This window comes from Erythrolamprus reginae, chromosome 3 (assembly GCF_031021105.1).
Source record: "Erythrolamprus reginae isolate rEryReg1 chromosome 3, rEryReg1.hap1, whole genome shotgun sequence".
Classification (NCBI taxonomy): domain Eukaryota; kingdom Metazoa; phylum Chordata; class Lepidosauria; order Squamata; family Dipsadidae; genus Erythrolamprus; species Erythrolamprus reginae.
In genome coordinates, this window is record NC_091952.1 from 139,140,554 (window position 1) to 139,165,222 (window position 24,669).

At 45.4% G+C, this 24,669-nt stretch overlaps 1 protein-coding gene across 2 annotated transcripts in view; it reads left to right on the forward strand.

Annotated features, from left to right (window-relative positions):
• Positions 1-24,669, forward strand: part of TMEM121 (transmembrane protein 121) — a 46,475-nt gene that overhangs the window by 18,569 nt on the left and 3,237 nt on the right. The window lies entirely within an intron of this gene.

The window sequence follows — 24,669 nt, forward strand, 5'->3', positions numbered from 1 at the left end:
GACTCCGAGGTCTCTTTCGCACTCGCTACTGCTAAGAGGGGTTTCTCCCAGGTTGTATGTGTGTCCAGGTTTTTTTCTGCCTAGGTGAAGGACTTTGCTCTTGTCGATGTTAAACATCATTTTGTTGGTGTGGGCCCACAGTGTTAGTCTGTCTAAGTCTTTCTGTAATTTGAGCCTGTCTTCTAGGGTATTGGCTACCCCCGCCAGCTTGATGTCATCTGCGAATTTGATCAGTTGCCCTTCTATTCCCTCATCCAAGTCATTGATGAAAATGTTGAAGAGCATAGGGCCCAGGACTGAACCCTGTGGTACCCCACTGCCTACGTTCTTCCATGTGGATTTGGAACTGCTGAGGACAACTCGTTGGGTGCGGTTGGTCAGCCAGCTATTGATCCATCTGCATGTATTGTAGTCTACTCCGTTTTTTTCTAATTTGTTGATTAGGAGATAGTGGTCGACTTTGTTGTAAGCTTTGCTAAAGTCTACGTATATGAGGTCCACAGTGTTGCGCTGGTCTACTGATTTGGTTATGGTGTTGAAAAAGGATATGAGATTGGTTTGACATGATTTGTTTCTGACAAACCCTTGTTGGCTGTTGGATATTATCTTGTTTGTTTCCAGGTAGTGGCAAAGCTGTTTTTTTATTATTTTCTCCAGTATTTTTCCAGGTATTGAAGTCAGGTTAATAGGTCTGTAGTTGCTTGGATCTATCTTTTTCCCTTTTTTGTGGATGGGAACTACGTCAACTCGTTTCCAGTCTTCTGGTAGGTCTCCAGTGGCCCAAGATTTTTGGTAGATGAGGAGAAGAGGTTCCGCTATGGTGTCTGCCAGTTCTTTTAGGACTCTGGGGGGGAGTCCGTCAGGTCCCGGTGATTTGTACTCGTTAAGCTCCCTCAAGTAGTCCCTAATAGTAGCTTTGTCTGTGTTGAGTTTGGTTCCGGGGCTGTTATTTGCAGTTAGGTTGTAGGTTGGTTGGTTGGTGGTTCCTTTATGTGTGAAGACTGATGTAAAGTAGGTATTGAGCAGCTGGGCTTTGTCTCTGTTGTCGGTGATTTCGTTACCATCTTTGTTTTTTAGTATGGTGATTGTTTCCTTGATTTTTTTCTTGTTTATGTGGTGGAAGAAGCTTTTTTTGTTGTCGTTAATTTTCGTTGCGAGGTGCTGTTCGTGTTGAACTTTTGCTGTTCCTATGTTTTGCAAACAGCCAGGTTCTGGCTGTTTGCTGATATTCCATCTTGGTTATGAGTCATTCTTTCCATTTGTTGTGTTTGGCTTTTTTTTCTTTTACGTTGTCTGTGAGGTCCTTGTTTAGCCATGCTTGTGGACTTCAACTGCCAGAATTCCTCCTTCAGTTATGCTAGCTCAGAAATGGGAGTTAAAGTCCACAAGCCTTAAACATGCCAGGTTTGAAGACCCTTGCCCCCCTAACCCCTAACCCAGGGGTCTTCAAACTTGACAGCTTCTAATGGAGGCTGAGGTAAATAGGCAGCGCTGTGTTCTCGTCAGATCTGCTTCATCCTTCCTCCTCAGCTGCCTGGGTTTTGATTCCATCCAAAGAGGGGTGGCTGAGGAGGAAGGATGAAGCAGATCTGACTGTTGGGTGGCAGTTAGTGGCGGTGGCAGCAGCCTTCCCCTAGTCCCAGCAGCAGCTTTTCATGCAGTTTGGTGGCAGGTGCTAGCCGCCACTACCAAACTGCGTGAGAAGCTGGTATCACCAGAATACGGGAAGGCTGCTGCCGCTGGTACTGACTGCCCCCGATGGACTATGGGACTACACCCCAAGTTTAACAGCATGGGGGGAAACCCAAGCTTCTGTCCTCCGTCGCGTGGGTGCCTCTCTCCCTTGGTACATTTATCTCATTTCCTTCTCTGTAAATGTATTCTTCCAACAAGGGGAGGACGGGAGGCTGCTGCTTCCCCCACCGCTGCTGCTTCTAATGGAGGCTGAAGCAAATGGGAGCACTGTGTTCTCATCAGATCCGCTTCATCCTTCCTCCCCAGCCGCCCGGGTTTCGGTTCCATTCGAAGAGGGGTGGCTGAAGAGGAAGGATGAAACAGATCTGACGAGAACACAGCACTGCCTGTTTGCCTCAGCTTCCATTAGAAGTAGCGGCGGCAGGGGAAACAGCAGCCTCCCATCCTCCCCTTGTTGGAACGAAACGTTTACAAAGGAAGAAGAGCCAACTTGGTTTACAGAGGAGGAAGTGAGATGAACGTACCAAGGGAGAGAGGTGCCCACGCAACGGAGGACAGAAGGTCCGGTTTCCCCCCATGTTGTTAAACTTGGGGCATAATCTCATAGTCTGGCGGGGGTGGTTAGTAGCAGTAGCAGCAGCCTTCCCGAAGTCTGGCAATACCAGCTTCTCATGCAGTGTGGTAGCAGTGGTTGGCACCAGCCACCAAACTGCATGAAAAGCTGCTGCTGGGACAAGGGAAGACTGCTGCCACCGCCACTAAATGCCACCCTACAGTCAGATCTGCTTCATCCTTCCTTCTCACCCTATGCCCTTGGATGATCTCACCCAGTGGTTTCATGTAGATATTAAACAGCAGGGGGGAGAGGATTGACCCCTGAGGAACCCCAGAAGGTAGGGACCTAGGAGTCGACCTCTGACCCCCCCACTAACACCACCTGCGACTGACCAGAGAGGTAGGAGGAGAACTACCATAAAATGGTGCCTCCCACTCCCAGTCCCTCCAGTCAGCGCAGAAGGATACCATGATCGATGGTATCGAAAGCCGCTGAGAGGTCAAGAAGCACCAGGACAGAGGATAAACCCTTGTCCTGGGCCCACCAGAGATTATCCATCAGTGCGCCCAAAGCAGTTTGTGCTGTAGCCGGGTCTGAATCCTGATTGCTGAGGGCCTAGATAATCAGCTTCTTCCAAGCACCGCTGGAGCTGGAGCAACACAACCTTCTCAACAACCTTCCCCATAAAGGGAAGGTTGGAGACAGGACGATAGTTGTTAAATATGGCTGGGTCCAGGGAAGGCTACTTGAGGAGTGGGTGCACAGGTGCCTCCTTATATGGAGCCAGAAAGGACCTCTCCCCCAAAGAAGCATTGGTAATCTCCTGGACCCAGCTCCATGTCAACTCCCTACTGGCTGATACCAGCCAGGAGGGACACGGGTCCAATAAGCATGTGGCAGAACTCACATCTCCAATGGCCTTGTCCACTTCATCAGGTGTCACCAAGTCAAACTCCCTCCAGACAGGTGGATTAAGATGAGCCCATCATCTCGACTGACTCGTTGTCAGACAACTGCATTCCAATTGAAGTCAAGACCAATCCGGATCATTTTATCTGCGAAAAACTTGTTAAATGCCTCAGCACTACCCTGCAAGGGCTCCTCAACTCCCCCCTGATTAAGGAGGGAGCAAGTTACCCTAAACAGGGCGACTGGGCGGGATTCCGCAGACACAATCAGGCCAACATTGTAGGCACATCTTGTCGACCTGATCGCCACTTTGTAAATCTTAATATGAGCTTTTACAAGTATTCGGTCAAATTCGGATCTAATTTTCCTCCAATGCTTCTCTAGATTTCTTTTCTGCCGTTTCATTCCCCAGAGCTCCTCGGTAAACCAAGGAGAACTCCAGGGTCCATTGCCAAATAGAGGTCGGAAAGGCGCAATTCGGTCTAGAGCCTCTGTCGCAGCCGTATTCCAGGCTGGAGCAAGAGACTCTGCCGAACTGTGTACAAGTGAATCCGGCAAAACCCCAAGCACCCTTTGAAAGCCTTCTGGATCCATCAGGCGTCTGGGGCGAAACGTCCTAATTGGTTTTATCATCCAGCTCTGTGGCAATGAATCCAGGTCATGTATAGGTTTGTTTTCCTGCTCTTACAGTTCTCCAAAATCATTTTATCAATTAGGAGCTGGTCTTTTGTACCTCTGCTTCATCTTTTATTGCCCTTTTACTCCACTGGCATGCAACGTTCCCTCTAATGTGCGCAGCACGCTGGGGCGCAAGGAAAAACCAAGCTCAGCCCAGAGTTTTCTATGCCAGCATGATGGAGCCAGCGCCCTGTGGGCTGTAAGCCCCACCTGTGCCGCTTTCCCGGGCGTCCTTGACGTAAGCAGGCCCCTATGCCGCGGGAGGGGGGGCGTGCAAGCCCCTTGCCTCCACCGCCTCCTCTTCCACCGCCCCACTGCCTGAGCCCATTTACAAGGGGCTGGTGGAAGATCTGATGTCGCTTTTACTCTTTTCCCCCCTACCTTTAGCAAAAGTGACATCAGGTCTTCCACAAGCCCCTTGTAAATGGGCTCAGGCAGCAGGGCAGTGGAAGAGGAGGTGGTGGAGGCAAGGGGCTTGCACGTGCCCCCCCCCCATGGCACAAGGCGAGCATGGCGGTCAGGGCAGCAGGATCCCCTGGCGTCAAGACCTGCGACGGCCAGCAAAGCTGCTGACAGCAACCACCCGACCGCTGTGAAGGAGTCTCAAAAGCCTCCTGAGGGGGTTTAAAGCAGGGCCTGGAACATCCCCCCCCCGCATTTTGAAAGGGAGAATCCGGCAGTCAAAAGAGATGTGAGCTGTCCATTATGAGTGCTGAGACAATGGGAAGAGCTGTGAAACTTCGGAGAGAGGGGTGGGGGTTGGAGAGGAAGGACGAAGCTTCGGAGAGGGAGGATGAAAAGGCAGGAGGGGATGGAGCCGAGTGCCTGGCAGCACATCTCTTCCCCACCCCGTTTCCCTCCAGCACAGCCGGGTCCTCCCCCCCTCCGTTTTGGAGCCAATGGAATCTGCTCCGGGACGATCTTTCCTTTATTTCTTTATTGACCAAGTGTGATTGGACACACAAGGGAGGAGAGATAAACAAATGAGAGAGTGAAGGGGAGACAGAGGGAGAGGATGCAGGAATGAGAGAGACCTGGAAGGAGAGAATGAGAGAGAGGGAAAAGAGAGAAGTAGAGAGGAAGGAAGGAAGGAAGGAAGGAAGGAGAAATGGAGGGAGGGAGGAGGAAGAATGAAATGAATGGAGGGAAAGAGGGTGGAAGGACCTTTGGGGGGGGTAATTTTTTCTCTCTCATACATTCAAACAATACAATGTACCATCTAATTTTCCATGAATAAAATGCAGTATTTTCTTAGTAACTAATATCAATCATCCCAAAAGTTGCAAAAGGTTTTTTTTCTAATTTTGTCATCCAGTTACATACATTTTCTTTTAGTTAAATTCCCTCCTTAATGTTCCTTCAAAAAGTACAACACCAATTATATTTCTAACTTATTAACCAGTATGCCAAAGTGCTAAATTCAATTCCATTTATGCATTAATCCAAATCAGTATCACCTACTGCATATCTTATTATAATCAATACTTCTAACTTTATTAAAACAGATCAGCAATTCCTAAATTCATATATCTAAATAGAAAAATAGAAGTTTAAAAAAGAACAAACAAAACAATACTCCAAGCTTAATCAACCCTTCTCAAACTCCAATTTCTTCAATCTGAGCAGAACTTTGAACCAAACCTTTTTCTTTTTTCTTTTTTGTATCCCCTTTTAATCCCCTTTTCCATTTTATTCTTTCTATTCTTAATTCTAGGAAGAAAGGATTTTGTTAGAAAAATAAAGGGGTTATTGGATCAAACTTTGGAGACTTGACAAGTTAGTTATGATGGTGGTCGTGTCCCAGGCATAGTTCCCTCTAAGCTGCGCAGTGGGCTGGAGTGCACTAAAAATTGATGCTTGGCGCACGCTTTTCTATGGCTGCTCAGAGAGGAGGATGGCGGAGGCCCCCTTTCGCCCCCGCTCACCGCCGCCGCCACCACCAGGTCTTTGCCGGGACCAGCAAAGCGGCATTTCACTCCTCCTCAACAGCAGCTCTGCAGGGCTTAACGGTGCATTTTTCAAATGCCACACCATCCCGGATCGTGGGGAGGGGAGCTCTTCCCTGGCCAGATGACGGTGAGGCCCTCCTGATGCTTGCCCGCTGCCCAGGCCCTGCGCTGGGGGCTGCCCCTTGGAGCTGGGGGTGACGGGCCTAGCCTCAGCTTACTTGGCCCCGGTGCTGCCGAAGAGCGGGGCAGAGTAGGTGGTGGCGGCTGCAGCTACTGCTGCTCTGGGCTCGCCCCAGAGCTGAGCTTCCTTTGGATCCTTGGATCAGGGAAGCCGTCCACCCTCCCACCCCCAAGTCCATTGAAGCTCACTGCTGGCTGCTCCAGGGACTCCCTCCCTCCCTCCAGCCGCCTCCGTCCTCCTTTTCGCCTCCTTCGTTCCCACCCTCAGTCTCTTCTCCTGCGGCCAGCCTTTCTATCTCGCTCTATCTCTTGCTCTCTCTCTTTCTCTGTCTGTCAGTGAAGCGGCTGTGAGAGCGCTTTCTCAGAGCGCTTCGGGAACGCCTGCCCATCCTCTCCTGCAGCCTCTTTGCTGACAGCCCGGGATGAAAGTGCTCCCAGCGAAGGGGCTGCGGGGGGGTGGTCCCAAAGTGCTCTGAGAAAGCACCCCCTTGCTGGGCGTGTGAATGATGATGAGGAGAAGCCGCAGCCGCCACCACCGCTGCAGGAGGAGCCATGCCCCAAGATAGCAGGCAGAGGAGGAGAAAACCGGAGAGAGGGGCGGATATACTTTTCTGCCCACACCGAAAAAAAATTAGACGGAGCATTGGTCCCAGGGTTATGTGAACATCTTTTGGGATGTTCAAGCAGCTGCAGGGATTCAATTAATGACTGATAGAAACGTTGTTCTCATTGGTTCATTTACTGACCGTTCAAAGTCACAATGGCCCTGAAAAAAGTGACTTATGGCCCTTTTAACACTTAGGACCTTTGTAGCAGCCCGATGATCGGAGGATCAAAACTTTGCTGCCGTTTCATTTTTATGACTGTTGCTGTGTGTCCTGAGGTCACGTGACCCCCTTTTGTTTCTAACCGATCCACGCCCAGGCATGGAAATGTGCCACTCAGACATTATACTTTTCTGCTCACACCGAAAAAAAATTAGAGGGAACAATGCTGGCATGATGTCATTTTCTTCTTGATAGTCCTCAATTCTGTCAGCTATGTCATTTTCTTCTAGATAGTCCTCAACCTGTCAGCAGTTTGAGCAAGGTCGGCAAACATATTATTGGCCTGTAGTTTCCTGGTATGGCTCCTTTCGCTGCGTCTTTCAATATTAAATATGTTCTGCCAGTTGTAAGCCATTCACTGATATTTCCTGTCTGCAGCATTTTGTTGAACAATTCGGCCATTTTTGCATGCAGGCTGTTCAGGTATTTGAGCCAGAAACCATGCATCTGATCAGTGTCAGGGGATGTCCAATTCTTTACTTTCTTCACTCTTTTTGCAATCATTTCAGGTGTTATTTCCAGCTGCTCCCTATTGCTCTTTGAGAATTTTTTCTCAAACTCCTTTATCCACCTGGCAGTTTTGTTATAATCCTTTTCAACCTCCTAGAGATCTTTCCAGAACTTTGTTGTTATTTTTGCCTCTGGCTTTTCAATTTTCTTATCTGTTTGCTGATGCAGGTTCTGGTAGAACTGCCTCTGGTTGGATTGAAATGTTTGATTCTGCCTGTACTGGGTGATCCTAGCTTCATATCGCTCAATTTTCCTGGCTGTCACTGTCATCTGCTACTTTACAATTTCCAGAGCTTTCTTGATTTTTCTTGTATTAAGCCAGTACTTTTTGATCAAATAGTCTTTGATCTTCTGATTGTTCAGTTTCTGCTTCTTAATGTTCTTCAAGTTACTTACATCTGATCTCAAGCTTTTGATTTTCAGTTCTAGACTGATTTTCCATTTTGGTTTTCCAGTTGGTTTTCTGATTGGCTTCTGTTGCAGTAACCCTACTTCTTCAGTTACTATGATAGATGTACTGTAGGCAAGCTGATTCAATTCTTCAATTGAAGTTACATTGACAGTTGCAAGTGCAGAGGAAGAGTAAGTCTGAATCTGATCGAACACCTGTAAGAGCTTTTATTAAGACTTACAAAGTGGCGCTCAAGGCGGCAAGATGCGCGTATCATGCCGCCTTGATTGCATCAGCGGAATCCTGCCCGGCCGCTCTGTTTAGGGTGACCCGCTCCCTTCTTAACCAGGGGGGAGTTGGGGAGCCCTTACAGAGTAGTGCCGAGGATTTTAACACATTTTTCGCTGATAAAATCACTCAGATCCGGGCGGACCTCGACTCCATTTGGAAAACAGAGTCGGCTGACAACGAGTCAGTCGAGGTGACTGGGGCCCGTACTTGTCCACCTGTCTGGGAAGAGTTTGATCTGGTGACACCTGATGAAGTGGACAAGGCCATTGGAGCTGTGAGTTCCGCCACCTGTTTACTGGATCCGTGTCCCTCCTGGCTGGTTTCGACCAGCAGGGAGGTGACACGGAGCTGGGTCGAGGAGATTGTCAATGCTTCCTTGGGGAGGGGATCCTTTCCATCCTATAAAGAAGCGCTCGTGCGCCCCCTCCTCAAGAAGCCTTCCCTGGACCCAGCCGTACTCAATAACTACCGTCCAGTCTCCAACCTTCCCTTTATGGGGAAGGTTGTCGAGAAGGTGCTGGCACTCCAGCTCCAACTGTCCTTGGAAGAAGCCGATTATCTAGTTCCCCAGCATTCGGGGTTCAGGCCCGGTTACAGCACGGAGACTGCTTTGGTCGCGTTGATGGATGATCTCTGGTGGGCCCGGGACAGGGGTTTATCCTCTGTCCTGGTGCTTCTTGACCTCTCAGCGGCTTTCGATACCATCGACCATGGTATCCTGCACCGGCTGGAGGGGCTGGGGGTGGGAGGCACTGTTCTCCAGTGGTTCTCCTCCTACTTCTCCGGTCGGTCGCAATCGGTGTTAGTGGGGGGCCAGAGGTCGACCCCGAGGTCTCTCCCTTGTGGGGTGCCTCAGGGGTCGGTCCTCTCCCCCCTGCTATTTAATATCTACATGAAACCGCTGGGTGAGATCATTCAAGGGCATGGGGTGAGGTATCATCAGTACACTGATGATACCCAGCTTTACATCTCCACCCCATGTCCAGTCAATGAAGCAGTGGAAGTGATGTGCCGGTGTCTGGAGGCTGTTGGAGCCTGGATGGGTGTCAACAGACTCAAACTCAACCCGGATAAGACGGAGTGGCTGTGGGTTTTGCCTCCCAAGGACAATTTCATCTGTCCTTCCATTACCCTGGGGGGGGATTATTGACCCCCTCGGAGAGGGTCCGCAACTTGGGCGTCCTCCTCGATCCACAGCTCACATTAGAGAACCATCTTTCAGCTGTGGTGAGGATGGCGTTTGCCCAGGTTCGCCTGGTGCACCAGTTGCAGCCCTATCTGGACCAGGACTCATTGCTCACAGTCACTCATGCCCTCATCACCTTGCGTTTCGACTACTGTAATGCTCTGTACATGGGGCTACCTTTGAAAAGTGTTCGGAAACTCCAGATCGTGCAGAATGCAGCTGCGAGAGCAGTCATGGGCTTACCTAGGTATGCCCATGTTTCACCAACACTCCGCAGTCTGCATTGGTTGCCGATCAATTTCCAGTCACAATTCAAAGTGTTGGTTATGACCTTTAAAGCCCTTCATGGCACTGGACCAGAATATCTCCAAGACCGCCTGCTGCCGCATGAATCCCAGCGACCGATTAGGTTCCACAGAGTGGGCCTTCTCCGGGTCCCGTCAACTAAACAATGTCGGTTGGCGGGCCCCAGGGGAAGAGCCTTCTCTGTGGCGGCCCCGGCCCTCTGGAACCAACTCCCCCCGGAGATTAGAACTGCCTCTACTCTCCTTGCCTTTCGTAAGCTCCTTAAGACCCACCTTTGTCGTCAGGCATGGGGGAACTGAGACATCTCCCCCGGGCATATACAATTTATGAATGGTATGTCTGTATGTATGTTTGTTTAGAAAATGGGGTTTTTTAAATATTTTTAAACAGTAATTTAGATTTGTTGTAAATTGTTTTTCACTTTGTTGTGAGCCGCCTCGAGTCTGCGGAGAGGGGCGGCATACAAATCTAAATAATAAATAAATAAATAAATAAATAATATCAGTGGGACAAGTCGTTTCTTGCTTATGTTTTTTAAGGCTGGCAATCTCTTTTGCTTTGTATTGGACCCTGCATGAGCAAGTATTTGGTCCTTCAGTTCTTGCTGCCTTTGAATCATAGTGCCAGGTGTTTCATCTGCAGCTTCTTGCTGTCTTATCAGGTTCCATTTATACAGTGACTCCAGATCTTATTGGAGCTTTTACTGGTGTCAGATCAGACTTTGGTGTTTCTATTTCGCAGGTTTTCTGTATTTCTTCTAATTTGACTTCAATGAACATTTGGCTCCTGATTACGAGTCGTCGCTGATCAGCCAGTCAAAGTTCTGTTATTTTTGAGTCTGCATGTTCATGTTTCCATAATTGGTACATCTGTCTTTGATATCCATGTTTTTCAGGCTCCGAGTTGTAATAACACTTCATGATTGTGCAATTCTCTGACATTGAGAATTTCTGCCGCTTTTTCATTTGTAAGTTTTGTTTGTTTTGTTCCTGCAGCCCGTTTGTCAATGGCTGCCCAGGTTCCTCAGCAGCCACTGTAGTCCTTTTTATCCTGTGCGACGACCAAGCCAGTATGGACTTCTTTTTGTTTTGTCTCTCCATTAGTTTAACCCTGCTGTTCTGTTCGGGTCTGTGAGACCCGAAATCAAGGTTTGAGACCCTGTAAAAAATTTTCCCTGCATATCTGAAACTTGAAATTTCATGACTTTTCATCATTTCAGGGGTTCTCTCTATGAGAATTTTTTTTGGGGGGTGGGAGGTTTCTTTCTTGCTGAAAAAAAAAAACTCCCTAATGTTATGTTCCCGGGTCACCCTGACCCGGACCGAAAACTCTTCATTTGCAGTGCTTATGTTTGGTCTTTTTGAAAGCTTTTTTCACTTGGAAAGTAGTCTGAACATTTCTTCACACAATGGAATGAAAATTGAACTGAAAAAATTAATCCTTATTGGTTTATTTTGCCCATAAATGTGCCTCCCCCCCATTTTTGTGAAAGTTTTTTCAATTTATGGATAGTTTTGCTTGCAAAATGCAGTCTATTTTACTGGAGTTGGTGTGGGAATGGTACCCTGAACATTTCTGAATATAAGAAAAATATAAAGGAACTGAAAAAAATGATTCTTACTGTTTTTTTAACATCAGAAATAAGGCCTCCCCCCCCCCTGGCTGCTTGCAACAATTTTCACTTTTTATTTTTTTATGCTCCAAATCCGAAATATTCTTTAAAATCTTACGCATTCATTTACTCAATTTAACAATGCTGATCATCAAAAAAATATTTGTGGGGGTGGGGGAAAAATTTTTTTCTTGGCAAAAAAAAAGTCACATTTACTCTGTTCGGGTCATATAGACCCGGATCAAAATGATTTTTTTTAGGTACTTGAATTTGGTCTTTTTGAAAACTTTTTCCACTGGAAAACTAGTTTGAACATTTATGAACATAATGATATGAAAATTGAACTGGAAAAATTGAGACTTATATTTTTATTTTGATCAAAAAGCCCCTCCCCCCATCCTTTTTGAATTTCGTGTCAATTTATATTTTTTAAGGCTACAAATCCCTAAGGAATTTTCCCCCAAAAGGTTTGATATACTAAATTGAACAATCCTGAACATAAGAAAAATATAAATGAACTGAAAAAAATGACTCTTATTGGTTTATTGTTTTATACTCGAGTATAAGCCTACTCGAGTATAAGCCTATTTGAGTATAAGCATGGGGGCCCATTTATGAGCAAAATAAACCAATAAGGATCATTTTTTCAGTTTAATTTTCATATCATTATGTTCAGAAAGGTTCAAGCTACCAATCCCACACCAAAATAGAATAGTAAAATAGAATGCATTTTGCAGGCAAAATTATCAATAAACTCAAAAGTTTTGATATACTAAATTGAACAATCCTAAACATAAGAAAAATAGAAATGAACTGAAAAAAAATGATTCTTATTGGTTTATTTTTGAATATAAGACCATATCATTTTATACTCGAGTATAAGCCTACTCGAGTATAAGCCTATTTGAGTATAAGCATGGGGGCCCATTTATGAGCAAAATAAACCAATAAGGATTAATTTTCTCAGTTCAATTTTCATATCATTGTGTGCAGAAATGTTCAAGCTACCAATCCCACACCAACTTTAGTAAAATAGAATGGATTTTGCAAGCAAAACTATCCATAAATTGAAAAAACTTTCACAAAAACGGGGGGGGAGGCACATTTATGTGCAAAATAAACCAATAAGGATTAATTTTTTCAGTTCAATTTTCATTCCATTGTGTGCAGAAATGTTCAAACATGTTTCCAGGTGAAAAAAGCTTTCAAAAAGACCAAACATAAGCACTGCAAATGAAGAGTTTTCGGTCCGGGTCAGGGTGACCCGGGAACATAACATTAGGAACTTTTTTCGAACAGAACAGCAGGGTTAAATGGATTAGGTATGTTTAGTCCGGCTTCTCTGCTTTGACCACTCTGGCAAGGTTAGACCTACCAGTAGTTTGCACTACTGCTGGCACAGCTCTCAGCTTCATTGAAGCACACAAGCCCCAATACCACAAGAAGGCATACCTATCAGTGGGGATGATGATGATGATGATGATGATGATGATGATGATGATTATTATTATTATTATTATTATTATTATTATTATTATTTAGATTTATACACCGCCCTTCTCCTTACGGACTCATTTATCTTTGGGGTGGCAGTTATCTTTGGGGTGGACAAGTGTGCATGTGTTAGCTGAAGATCTTCCTGAGCTTTCCCAATACTCCTGCAATGTATGGAATGTTTATTCATTGTCTGTTATTGAGGAGCTCATATAGGGTCTTTCTTGAGATTTGTTAAAGGCACACATGTTCTGAGGGCTTCCTTGATGTGTTTTAGTTCTTTCTCATATTTGCTGATAAGCAGGCCTTCAGGTCAGTAATGTAAGGTTCTGATGACACCCATTTTGTATTCCATTAGGTGGTGGGAATCAAAACGTAAATTTTGATCTGGGTGCGGCTTTTGTAAATACAGTGATACCTCATCTTACGAACGCCTCTTCATACGAACTTTTCGTGATACGAACCCGGGGTTTAAGATTTGTTTGCCTTGTCTTAAGAACCACTTTCATCTTACGAACCCGAGCCCGGGTGAGTGCGCTCTCTTATTGCGCATGCACACTCTTACTGCCGCAGGGATTCCCCTGCCTTGTGACTGTCACTGCCAGGATTTCCCATTTGCTTTGCTGCCCCTGCTGGGATTCCCTGCCTCCTTTTGCTTGCAGCGCCAGTCCCAAGGCGGGGAATCCCATCCGTGACAAGGACCTGGGCTTCGGCCTCAGACAAGGCTTCCTGGCTCTTTCTGGGTCGCCCCATTGCCTTAAAGCAGCGAAGCCCCCCACTACCACTTTTGCCCAGTCCTCTGCAGGGGGGCGGGGGGAAGAGCCGCACCTGAACCTGGAGCCCGCTTAGGAGCCACCACCTACTCACTTCCTCTTGCTTGTTCCGCTGTGGCTCTTCCCCCCCGCGGAGGATCGGGCAAAAGCGGTAGCGGGGGGCTTCACTGCTTTAAGGCGACGGGGCATCCCAGGGAGACCCAGCAAGCCTTGTCTGATGCCAAAGCGCGGGTCCTTGCCACGGCAGGATTCTCTGCCTCGGGAATGTGAGTGCAAGCAAATTGAGCTGGGGAATCCCATTTCCCATTTGCTTGCCGCCCAGCTGGGATTCCCTGCCTCCTTTTGCTTGTGTGGCAAGGACCCGCGCTTCAGGGAGGCAGGACTTTTTCCCCGCTGAGCTGCTGGGCATCGTCCGTGGCACCAAACCCCGCAAAATTCTTTTTTTTTTCATTTCATTATGTTCAGAAATGTTCAAAGTAGTTTGCCAATGCCCAAGATAATCCAAAAATTCTGATTTGGCAGGCTAATCTATACATAGAGTGAAATAATTGCACACAGCCATTGGGGAGGCTCTTTTCTGAGCAAAATAAACAAATAAGCATCAATTTTTTCATTTCCTTTCTCATTTCATTATGTTCAGAAATATTCATATTAGTGTGCCAATGCCTAAGATAGTCAAAAAGTTCTGATTTTGCAGGCTAATCTATCTATAAATTGAAAAAAGTACACAAAATCTGGGGGGTGGGCTTTTCTGAGCAAAATAAACAAATAAGCATTAATTTTTTCACTTTAGTTTTCATTTCATTGTGTTCAGAAATGTTCAAAACAAAGTATTCAAACAGACAATTCCAGTAGTTAAAACCAACCTTTTTTTAATCCAGGTCATAAACGCGAGGAAAACAGCAGGGTTGTTACGCTTAATATTTCCTTAGCAGTGGGTTTGGTTTTTCAACAGTTCAGGAAATCAGAAATAGGTTTGCCTTTGAACCAGCTGCTCATTGTTTATTTATTTAGTATTTGGACTTATATGCCTCCCAACTCCCAGAGGACTCTGGGCAGCTCACAGCCAAATACAGATAAAAAAGTTATAACATAAAAACTTTCTAAAAACAGTAATAAACATCTAAAAACAGCTATCAGACAATTTAAAACAGTTAAGAATAACCATGCATACCCCAGGCTTGCCAGAAGAGCCAGGTCTTTAAGGCTTTTCAGAATGCCAGTAGAGTGGGAACAATCTGGATCTTGGGAGGAAGCTGGTTCCAAAGAGCTGGAGCAGCCACAGGAAGGCCCTCCCCCCTGGGCCCGACATTGTTTAGTTGACAGGGCCCGGAGAAGACCAACTGTGTGGGTCCATATTGGTTGCTGAGAGGTATGCAGTAGGAGTCAGTCTCGCAAATAGTCTGACCCTAAGCCATATAGAATTTTAAAGGAGATAACCAACACCTTTAATTGTGCCTGAAGACCAATCAGGGACCAATGCAGACCGCAGAGAATTGGTGTGGTGTAGGTGTACCTAGGTGCACCCACAATGGCTTATGCAGCTCCATTCTGGACCACTTGCAGTCTCCAAACGCTCTTCAGGGGTAGCCCCATGTAGAGCGCACTACAATAGTCTAACCATGAGGTGATAAGGGCCATGAGAAAAGCCTCCCAATCCAAATATGGTCATAAATGGTGCACTAGGCGAATCTATCCAAAGGCCCCCCTAGTCACAGATGTCAGGTGTTGATCTAATCCTAGCTGTGAATCTAGGAGGACATGCAAACTGCGAACTGATTCTGAGAGGGGTAATTCACCCCCTCAGAACCAAAGTTGGATAATTGATATAATCATTGGGAAGCAGTGCCCACAGCCATTTGGTCTTGTCGGGGTTGAGTTTGAGCCTGTTAACTCCCTGTTAGAGTCTTAACAATTTGTTTGTTTGTTTGTTTGTTTAGTTGAGCAAGTATAGGATTGTAGTTTGTATAAGCATAACATAAGTAGTAAATAATGATAAAAGAAGACAATCGGACAGTAGGACAAGGATGGTAGGCATAATGGTGCGCTTATGCATACCCCTTACCAACTTGCCACAGTCCTAGCACAAACTAAAACAAACATATCATTACTTTAATCAAAGTGATATCCTTCTCTAAAACTTACTACAGCTTGGCAGGCAGCCCAGATATCATTAGCCAACCTTGCCAGTTGCATTTCATAATCTAAACAAGAATGTCCGAGAGAGAGATATGAATCGGAACAAAAACGAAGTTGTCTTCCGTGCTGAAGCATCATGTGGCTAAGCCTTAAATAATGTAAGGTCGTGGCCAATTGTTCTACAGATCTATTCACAAATAGGCCTCTTGCTTAGCCATTCCTGCCTGCTAGCAGTCCTGCATGCCCTAGCATCAAGAATAGGCTCCTCTTCTCCTGAGTCACTCACGTGCACCTCAGGAGGTGCAGAAGGCCCTGGTTGGCTTTCAGCCTCTGACACCAAGTTCTCTCCAACCTCCTCGCTATCAAACTCAGGTGCCAGGTGTACGGGCCTATAGTATTGTGCCACAACCATGTCTTGATTCTTGGGGTCCATGACCAGCTGTGCGGGATGTGGATGGGCCACAACAAAAATACTTGCCACTAATTAGCTCACGTGTCTCTAGGCAGACACCCAGAGGGAGATGGGGAAGGGATTTATAAAGCTCTCAGCTTGGAACAGTATCAGAATTGAAAGACACCTTGAGATCAACTAGTCTAAACCACTGCTCTCACAAGACAACATACTACAGTATTTCTGATAAGTGCCTATCCAGTCAGAGCTGAAGAAGCTGATTGAAGTCCTGCCTGGGGCTCACCAGGTTCCCAAAGAATACAGGGATCAGGCTTCAGGAAGTGAGGAAGAATGCAACATCCTTCTCCCCCACCCCCATCGCCAAACCAATTGAGATTGGCCCCTAAAGCAAAGATGTACTCAATGACGCCAAAAAAGATTTCTGAGCTAAGGAAGCACCTTTACACCAACCTGGCCTGAAGGTTCATCTAATCTGCAAAATCCAGAATAGCCACCTCGGTGCTATTTAAAGAGAAAAAAGATGGGGGGATTTCCATGGAATAAAAGTGATGTGCGTGGAAAACAACTACCCTCTCCCTCCTCATAAAAGACATATTGAACTACCTTTGAAGCAGTGAAGCAGTGGAAGTGATGTGACAGTGCCCGGAGGCTGTTGGGGTCTGGATGGGTGTCAACAGGCTCAAACTCAACCCTGACAAAACGGAGTGGCTGTGGGTTTTGCCTCCCAAGGACAATTCCATCTGTCCATCCATCACCCTGGGGGGGAAATTACTGACGACCTCAGAGAGGGTCCGTCCTCGATCCACAGCTCACATTAGAGAACCATCTTTCAGCTGTGGTGAGGACGGCGTTTGCCCAGGTTTGCCAGGTGCACCAGTTGCGGCCCTATTTGGACCGGGAGTCATTGCTCACAGTCGCTCATGCCCTCATCACCTCGAGGTTCGACTACTGCAACACTCTCTACATGGGGCTACCTTTGAAAAGTATTTGGAAACTTCAGATCGTGCAGAATGCGGCTGTGAGAGCTTTCATGGACATTCCCAGATATGCCCATGTTTCATCATCACTCCGCAGCCTGCACTGGCTGCCAATCAGTTTCCGGTCACAATTCAAAGTGTTGGTTATGACCTTTAAAGCCCTACATGGCATCGGACCAGAATACCTCCGGGACCGCCTGCTGCCGCACCAATCCCAGCGACCGATTAGGACTCACAGAGTTGGCCTTCTCTGGGTCCCATCAACGAAACAATGCTGTCTGGCAGGACCCAGGGGAAGAGCCTTCTCTGTGGCACCCCCGGTCCTCTGGAATCAGCTCCCCCCGGAGATTAGGACTGCCCCCACCCTCCTTGCCGTTTGCAAACTTTTGAAAACTCATCTATGTCACCAGGCATGGAGGAACTGATATATCCTTAGCTGCCTTTGATTTTATGGATGGTGTGTTTGGGCTGTATGACTGTTTTAATAGGTTTTTTAAAAAAAATACTGTTTTAACATTGGATTTGTATATGATGTTTTATTGATGTGAGCCTCTCCAAATCCTCAGAGAGGGGTGACATACAAATCTAATATATTATTATTATTATTATTATTATTATTATTATTATTATTATTATTTCAAAACGGAAGGTGTTTACAAAACTGGATTTGAGAGAAGTCTATTACCAGGAGTACGTAAGGGAGGGGGATGAGTGGAAGACTGCTTTCAACTGCCCGTTGAGTAGCTTCCAATTCAAAGTTATGCCCTTTGGTCTACAAGGAGCCCCTGCAGTATTCATGCAATTGATTAATGAGGTGTTGCATGAACATTTATATAAGGGGGTTCTAATCTACTGGAACGACATTCTCATATTCAATGAGACATTGGAAGAACATGTGAAACTAATCCAACAAATGCTGAAAAAACTGTTAGCTGCAAAGCTTTGTGTGAAGCTGTCCAAGTGTGAATTTCACAAAACTTCCCTGGACTACCTGGGCTAACCAGTGTCAGTGAAGGCATAGAGATGGATCCCAGGAAAGTGTGAGCTGTATTTGACTGGCAACCCTCTCATACCCAGAAACAGCTGAAAGTTCCTGGGGTTCTCTAACTTCTATCGGCAATTCATCCAAGCCGCTTACAGAACCACTAAAGACAGGGTCCTCCCCCGCAAAGCCCTGGCCAGTGCAGTTTCTGGCCTAGACACTAGACTGTCAAAAAGCATTTGAAAGCTTGAAATGGCTGTGTGCAGAAGAAACCATTCTTCATCACCGAGACCCAGACAGGCAGTTCATCGTGCAGACTGATGCCATCAATGTGGTGGTGGCAATTATGATCCTCCAGAATGACCCCCAGGGATGGTTGTTGCCTTGCACATACCTGTCCAAAAAGCTCATGGACACTGAGCAGAGGTGGGCAGTATGAGAGAAGGAGACTTTTGCCATTTGTTGGTCTCTTCTATCATGGTGGCACTTTTTGGAGGGAGCCAAGATCCCCTTCAAGGTCTGATCTGACTATAAGAACCTTGAGGCCTTAAAGACTGCATGAAAGCTCTCCCCCCCCAAAAGGTCTGTTGGGTGCAGTACTTCAAGCGGTTTGATTTTAAGATGAAATATATCCTGGGGGAAGAACCTGCTTGCCAACCCCCTGTCAAGGAAACCTCAATATGACAGCTAGCAGGAGGAAGTAATCCACACCATCATCCCAGGCACACAGAGTGTGGCACAAGTCACTACCAGGAGCTAGGCCAGCAGATGGACTGACTCCAATGAAGGAAAGCTAACTGCTGATTTGAAGGCAGCACTATCTACCGACCCATGGCTAGCTGACAGTTAAGATACTTTGACGACCTAGGATGGACTAACCTGGGAAAGTTTGAAGATTTCCGTCCCCAACAGCATGAGACTTCTGGTGCTTAAGCATAGCCATGATTCTCGATTGACTGATCACTTCAAATTTCTAAAGATTCTTCATCTGACTGAACAACAGTTTTGGTGGCCCAAAATAGAAGCTGATGTGAAGGACTTTGTAAAAAGCAGTGCCTCATTTATTTATTTATTTATTTATTTATTATTAGATTTGTATGCCGCCCCTCTCCGCAGACTCGGGGCGGCTCACAACAACAATAAAACAATGTATGACAAATCTAATATTTAAATAACTAAAAACCCATTATTAAAAAGCAAAACATACACATATGCTAGCAATAAGACAAGACCAGGGAAATCTCCCTGTTTGCTTCAACAGGTAGCTGAATCCAGCTGCCCGTGGGAAGAAATAGCTAAGGACTTTATAGTAGAACTCCTGGGAAAGTGATGGCAACACTGATCTGGACTGTGATAGACCTGTTTTCCAAACAGACCCATTTTGTTCCTTGTTCTGGACTTCCCTCCCTCGGCTAAGAGATTGGCCAAGATTTTCATCAAACAAATCTGGCTGCATGGAGCTCCCAGCGAAGTGGCTGCGAGAGTGCTTTCTCCGAGCGCTTTGGGAATGTCTGCCCCGCCTCTCCTGCAGCCCCTTCGCTGGGAGCGCTTTCGTCCTGGGCTGTCAGTGAAGGGGCTGCAAGAGGGGCAGGGCGGGCATTCTGGAAGCGCTTGGAGAAAGGGCTCCCAGCGAAGCAGCTGCGAGGGCGCTTTCTCCGAGCATTTTGGGAATGCCTACCCCACCTCTCCTGCAGCCCCTTCACTGACAGCCCTGGACAAAAGTGCTCCCAGAGAAGGGGCTGCGAGAGGAGTGGGGAGGCATTCCCAAAGCGCTCGGAGAAAGCGCTCCTAGTGAAGAGGGTGCGAGAGTGCTTTCTCTGAGCGTGGAATCCCGGCAGGGGCTGTAATCAAATGGGAAATCCCGGCGGTGACAGTCACATGGCAGGGAAATCCCTGTGGCAGTCAGAGGCAGGCACAGGAGCCAGCGCATACACAGTATGAAACCACACCCACAGTAAGAGAGCCCACGCTCCCGGGCTCGGGTTCGTAAAACAAAAATGGTTCTTAAGACAAGGCAAACAAATCATAAACCCCAGGTTCGTATCACGAAAAATTCGTATGAAGGGGCGTTCGTAAGATGAGGTATCACTGTACTTTGTCAAATTCCTTACTGAAGTCACATATTTCCCTGCTCCACTAATTTAGTAACTTTGTCAAAGATGTCAAAGATGACAATGAGGCTTTTCTGGCATGAACTATTTTTAACAAACCCATGATGGCTTCTGGTAATAGCTTTGTTTGTTACTAGGTGCTAACAAATCTACTGCTTGATTATCTTTTCCAGGATATTTTTAGGTATTGATGTCAGGGTGATTGGACTGTAGTTTGCTGGATTCATTTTTTCCCTTTTGAAGATTGGAACCCCATCAGCATTTTCCAAAGTTTGGTGCTCCAGCTTTGAAAGATTTCCTTAAGTTGTTCTGGCCTGTGTGTGATGCATCTGACCAATGGGCCACCAGTTTGATAGGCCTGGACTAGAAGACCTCCAAGTCTCTTCCAAATGTTTTCTATATTTTTTCCGTGCTATCACCTTGCCATTTTCTCCCATTAGTGGACCAATCGATTCCTTTTCTTCTTGTTCTTTACATACTTAAAGAAACTGTTTTTTGGCAATTTTTCCAAATCTTAGTTCATTCTGCATCTTAGCCTTCCTGATTACTGTCATTGTTTTCCCTCAGTTTGTTAGAGAGATCTTTGTGCAACCATGTTGGTCTTGTATTTTTCTTTAGGCCTTTATTATTTCATTTTTCAAAATTTCCTGTCATTTTGAATTGTTTTTTCTCTAAGATTTCCATCTGTGGCATCTTTCTAATGTTTCTCTGTTTCTTAAAGTCAGCTTAAAAATACTGGACTGACTTTGTTCAGTCAACTGTGCATTTATTATGATTAATTCTAGTATGACTTGGTCACTCTCCTTCAAAGTTCCTGCTACTTTCATTTCATCCCTATTAGTTAGGATTAATTCCAGAATAGGTGACCCTCTATTCTCACCTCCATCTTTCAGGTAACCAAATTGACAGCTAGGCACATCCAAAACCTGTTCAATCTCTCACTTGTTGCTGTTTGCTTCTCAATTAATGTATATATATTTTTGCTAGTATTTCCACTGCTTATTTTGCTTTTAGCTTCTACCATGATCTGTTTATTAAAGCTAGATGAAAATAGCCTTCTAAAAGTTTTTTGCTACATTTCTCCATCTAAAACCTATCATGCCATCTGTCACTATATAAAACATATTTGTTTTGGATTAAAAAATTTATTTCATATTTTGGAGATTAATATTTCAAATATTAGAGATACCAGATCTCCAAGGATCCAGTTCTGCAGCAATTATTAAATTATTTTTATTTGTTACATTGCTGTTGTCTCTGTGGCAGAACTCTGACAGTTGTGAAGCTCAAGAATGGTGCAACACAATCCAGTCAAAGTTCAGTTCTTTATTTGCTTTAATATTTAGACAGAACCTTGCCAGGCTAAATTTTTGCTCCCTTTATCCCAATTTATATACTCTGAGAGATTCTAGGGTAGGGAAGGAATTTCATTGAGGGCCACATCAGGGTTGTGGTTGACCTTGGGAGGCTAGGAAGGCATGGCCAGGGTGGACGTGGCCAGCTTTCCTCCCTCCCTCCTCATTACCATCTCCTTTCTTCCTTTCCGCTTCCCTCTCCATTCCTTTTCCTGGGGAAGAAGGCAACTCCCCCTGCCCACTTTTAAATGTGGCCTTTATTAAGATATCTGCTGCCTGTCCCCCCACCCCAGAAAAGAAATTTCTGGGCCTTTTAACTTCGGGTTCTCACTTTTTGGGACAACCCCACCCCTCCTCCCCATACCTCTTTTGTTTCCAAGAAAAAAAGAAATGGGGGAAGGGAGAAGAAAGGGAGGAGAAAAAAGTCACATACTCACACACACAGATGACGTGAATTTGAGTTGAGAAGAGACCCTTACAAGCCTGAGTCACTGCCTCCTCCACTCCCACCGCTTTTTCTTGCAAAGAAAAATGCTCAGAAATGACACTTCCAGAGCCAAAGAGATGCACTGTGAAGCAAGGAGAAAAGGAAGAAAAACCTCATGACTTTAAAAACCCAAGGAGAAACACCCCCACCCCGCCAGCCTCCTCCTTCCCCACCTGGCTGCTTCTGCAGAGGCTGGCTGGGCTTGGCACCAATTGCTGCTGGAACCCCACCGGAGGTTTGGAACTAAAGGAGGTGAGCAATCAAGCAGGGAAGCCAGGACAGGAGAGATCTATTGTCAGCTGTAGTGATACCAGCCTTCATGATTTAGCTTTCGGTTCCCCTTTTTCTTCCTTCCTTTTCCGTGAGTGCCAGACTGAGGTTTACTTTCCTTTTCAGACTTTGAACACTTCCCAGCCAGGAAATTCTGCTTCTCTTGCTGCTTCCACCAAAAAGTCGCTTTCTCCAAGTCTCTCTCCTCCTTCCCTGCCTCCCTTCTCATTCTCATCTTGTTCTTTCCGCTGTGTTCAGGAAGGAACAAAATTATGCTTAGGCAACTGTGATTTTTCCATACAGGGCAGGGCGGGGGCAGTCCCAGTAAAAGGGAGCTGTACAGGCTGCAAGGCTGAGCTGGTGAGCAGGCCATGGAGGCACTGGTGGTGGGTGCAGCGCTGATCTATAACTAGATGGCAGCCAACCGGCTTGGAACATGGTGAGCCTTATATCCATAGGGCCAGCAAGGGGCCATCCCCGCTGTCTTAGCCCCACTTCCTGGACATGTGCACAGGAGCCAGCGAGTGCACAGAGGGGAAGACTGAGGTAGCAGGATACCAGAGGCCAGCCCTTCGCTGTCTTGAGGGCAGCCCCACGGGCCAGATCTAACCACATCACAGGCCAGATCTGGCCCACGACCCTTGAGTTTGATACCCCTGTTCTAGGGAGTGGTTATCCTAACTTTCTTCCTCTTCCCATGATTCAGCTTACTCTGGTATCTTGTGTCACCCACAACCTTGGAATGTGTTCCCTCCTTCTTGGGAACCTGATGCATTATTCTATCACATCACCTCCCCATTTATAGGCCCATTTCATCACACATCTTTTTCTTGATATTTTAATTGGCAATGGCAGCTTCTTAGTCGTATGCACTCATAACCTTTAATACATTGTAATGATTTATTATATTATGATAAATAGCATGTTCCCTTATTTGTATAACATATTGGGTTGAATGCAAAGAATGTAACCGGGGGTCATATGCTGAAACATATGCTGATACAGACTAACACCTATCATTACTGTGCAGTGACTTTATTTGGAATCCATAGTTGGAATTGAAGAAGTAGTTCCCGATGGATATTTGAAAGATTTCTGTGGCTATTCTCTTTTGACAACAACTATTAGTGCATAACATTTCTTTCTTATTCTTTCTGGTCATGGCCCAGATATTTCTGGTTCTATAAATGCACACCTAGACCAGATTAATGACTGCAATAAAATATATTTTGCCTTCTGAAATACATGTTTCCTGAGAGTAGAAAGTGCTTTGAATAGATGAAAAATTAGTTTGAAACTTCAGAATGGTCAAAATCAGTTTTGGGGGGAAAAGGATTTTGAATTGAACAGAGAAAGAGGCATCTAACAAATGCAGCTTTAAAATGCTGGTTAAGAAATAACAGAGCTTTTTCCTTCACCCAAGTATAAGGGAAAGTGAGAAAAGAGGTGATTGCTTCAAGTTAAGTTGAACACATTCACGGGGGCTTAGTGTCTTGGGAAGATGGGATCATATAATATGGTCTCCTAAAATCAATTTTAAAAGGGGCTAACTGAAGTGGAAAATGAAGTCACATCAACAGAATGTGATTTGGTTGTATTTCGGAATGAGAGGTTTTTCTAACATTGCCTTTGAGGCAAACTCGATTCCCCCCCCCCTTTTTTCCCCCCTTAATACTACATGATATTAGGGGGTTAGAAGATTTAAATGGACAGAAAGAAGTAAAAAAAAGAATATCAGAATATAAATAATATTTCCTTTCTTCTGTCTTAAACAGAAAGTATCAACCTTAATATAAGATTGAGTATCTCCCTCCAAAAGGCAAGAATCACAATTTTAGAAAAGCAGTTAAAAGGGAGGCCCATCAAAGGCAATTGCAGAACAGCAATATATTGTGCCAATGCCTATATTTCCTAGATGGCAGAGCTTCTCTATCATTTGCAAAGCCAGCCAGAGGGACTAACAGGGGAAAAGATGCCCTGGGAAATTATCACCCCTCTTTGCAGCTTTGAAAAACTCTGAATCATCCAGCTTTTGGGGAGCAATAAGTTTTGACCTGCTATTCTAGCAATGTCCCACAAAGAAAATCAATTAAAAATGTTTTACCGATGGCATTTGCCTCCAGCAAGATTATCTAAACTGCTGGAAATGCAAAACAAAACCAGGAACATACTACCATGCATGGTGGACCTGCATATATGCTAAAAAATATTGGACAAACATCAATAAATCAATAGACCAAGTCATGTCAATCAATTTATTATTTAAACCTGAAATATATGTTCTTGGTATATTCAGGCAAAATCTTACCCAAACGCAAAAATATCTCATCTTACAGAGATTCTGACTGCAGCAAGAATTTCATATGCCTTATTTTGGAAACAAGAAAAAACGCCATCAATATTGGTAGTCATTACTAAAATTATGAAGTGCGCGGAGATGTCCAAAATAGCAATGGAAATGCAAAATAAAAAAGACTCAGAATACTATAAAATATGGGATAATTGGTATAAATGGGTCACAGCAAAAAAATATCAAATTTTCATATTATGAAAATAATAAGCCTATCTCATTTTTGACT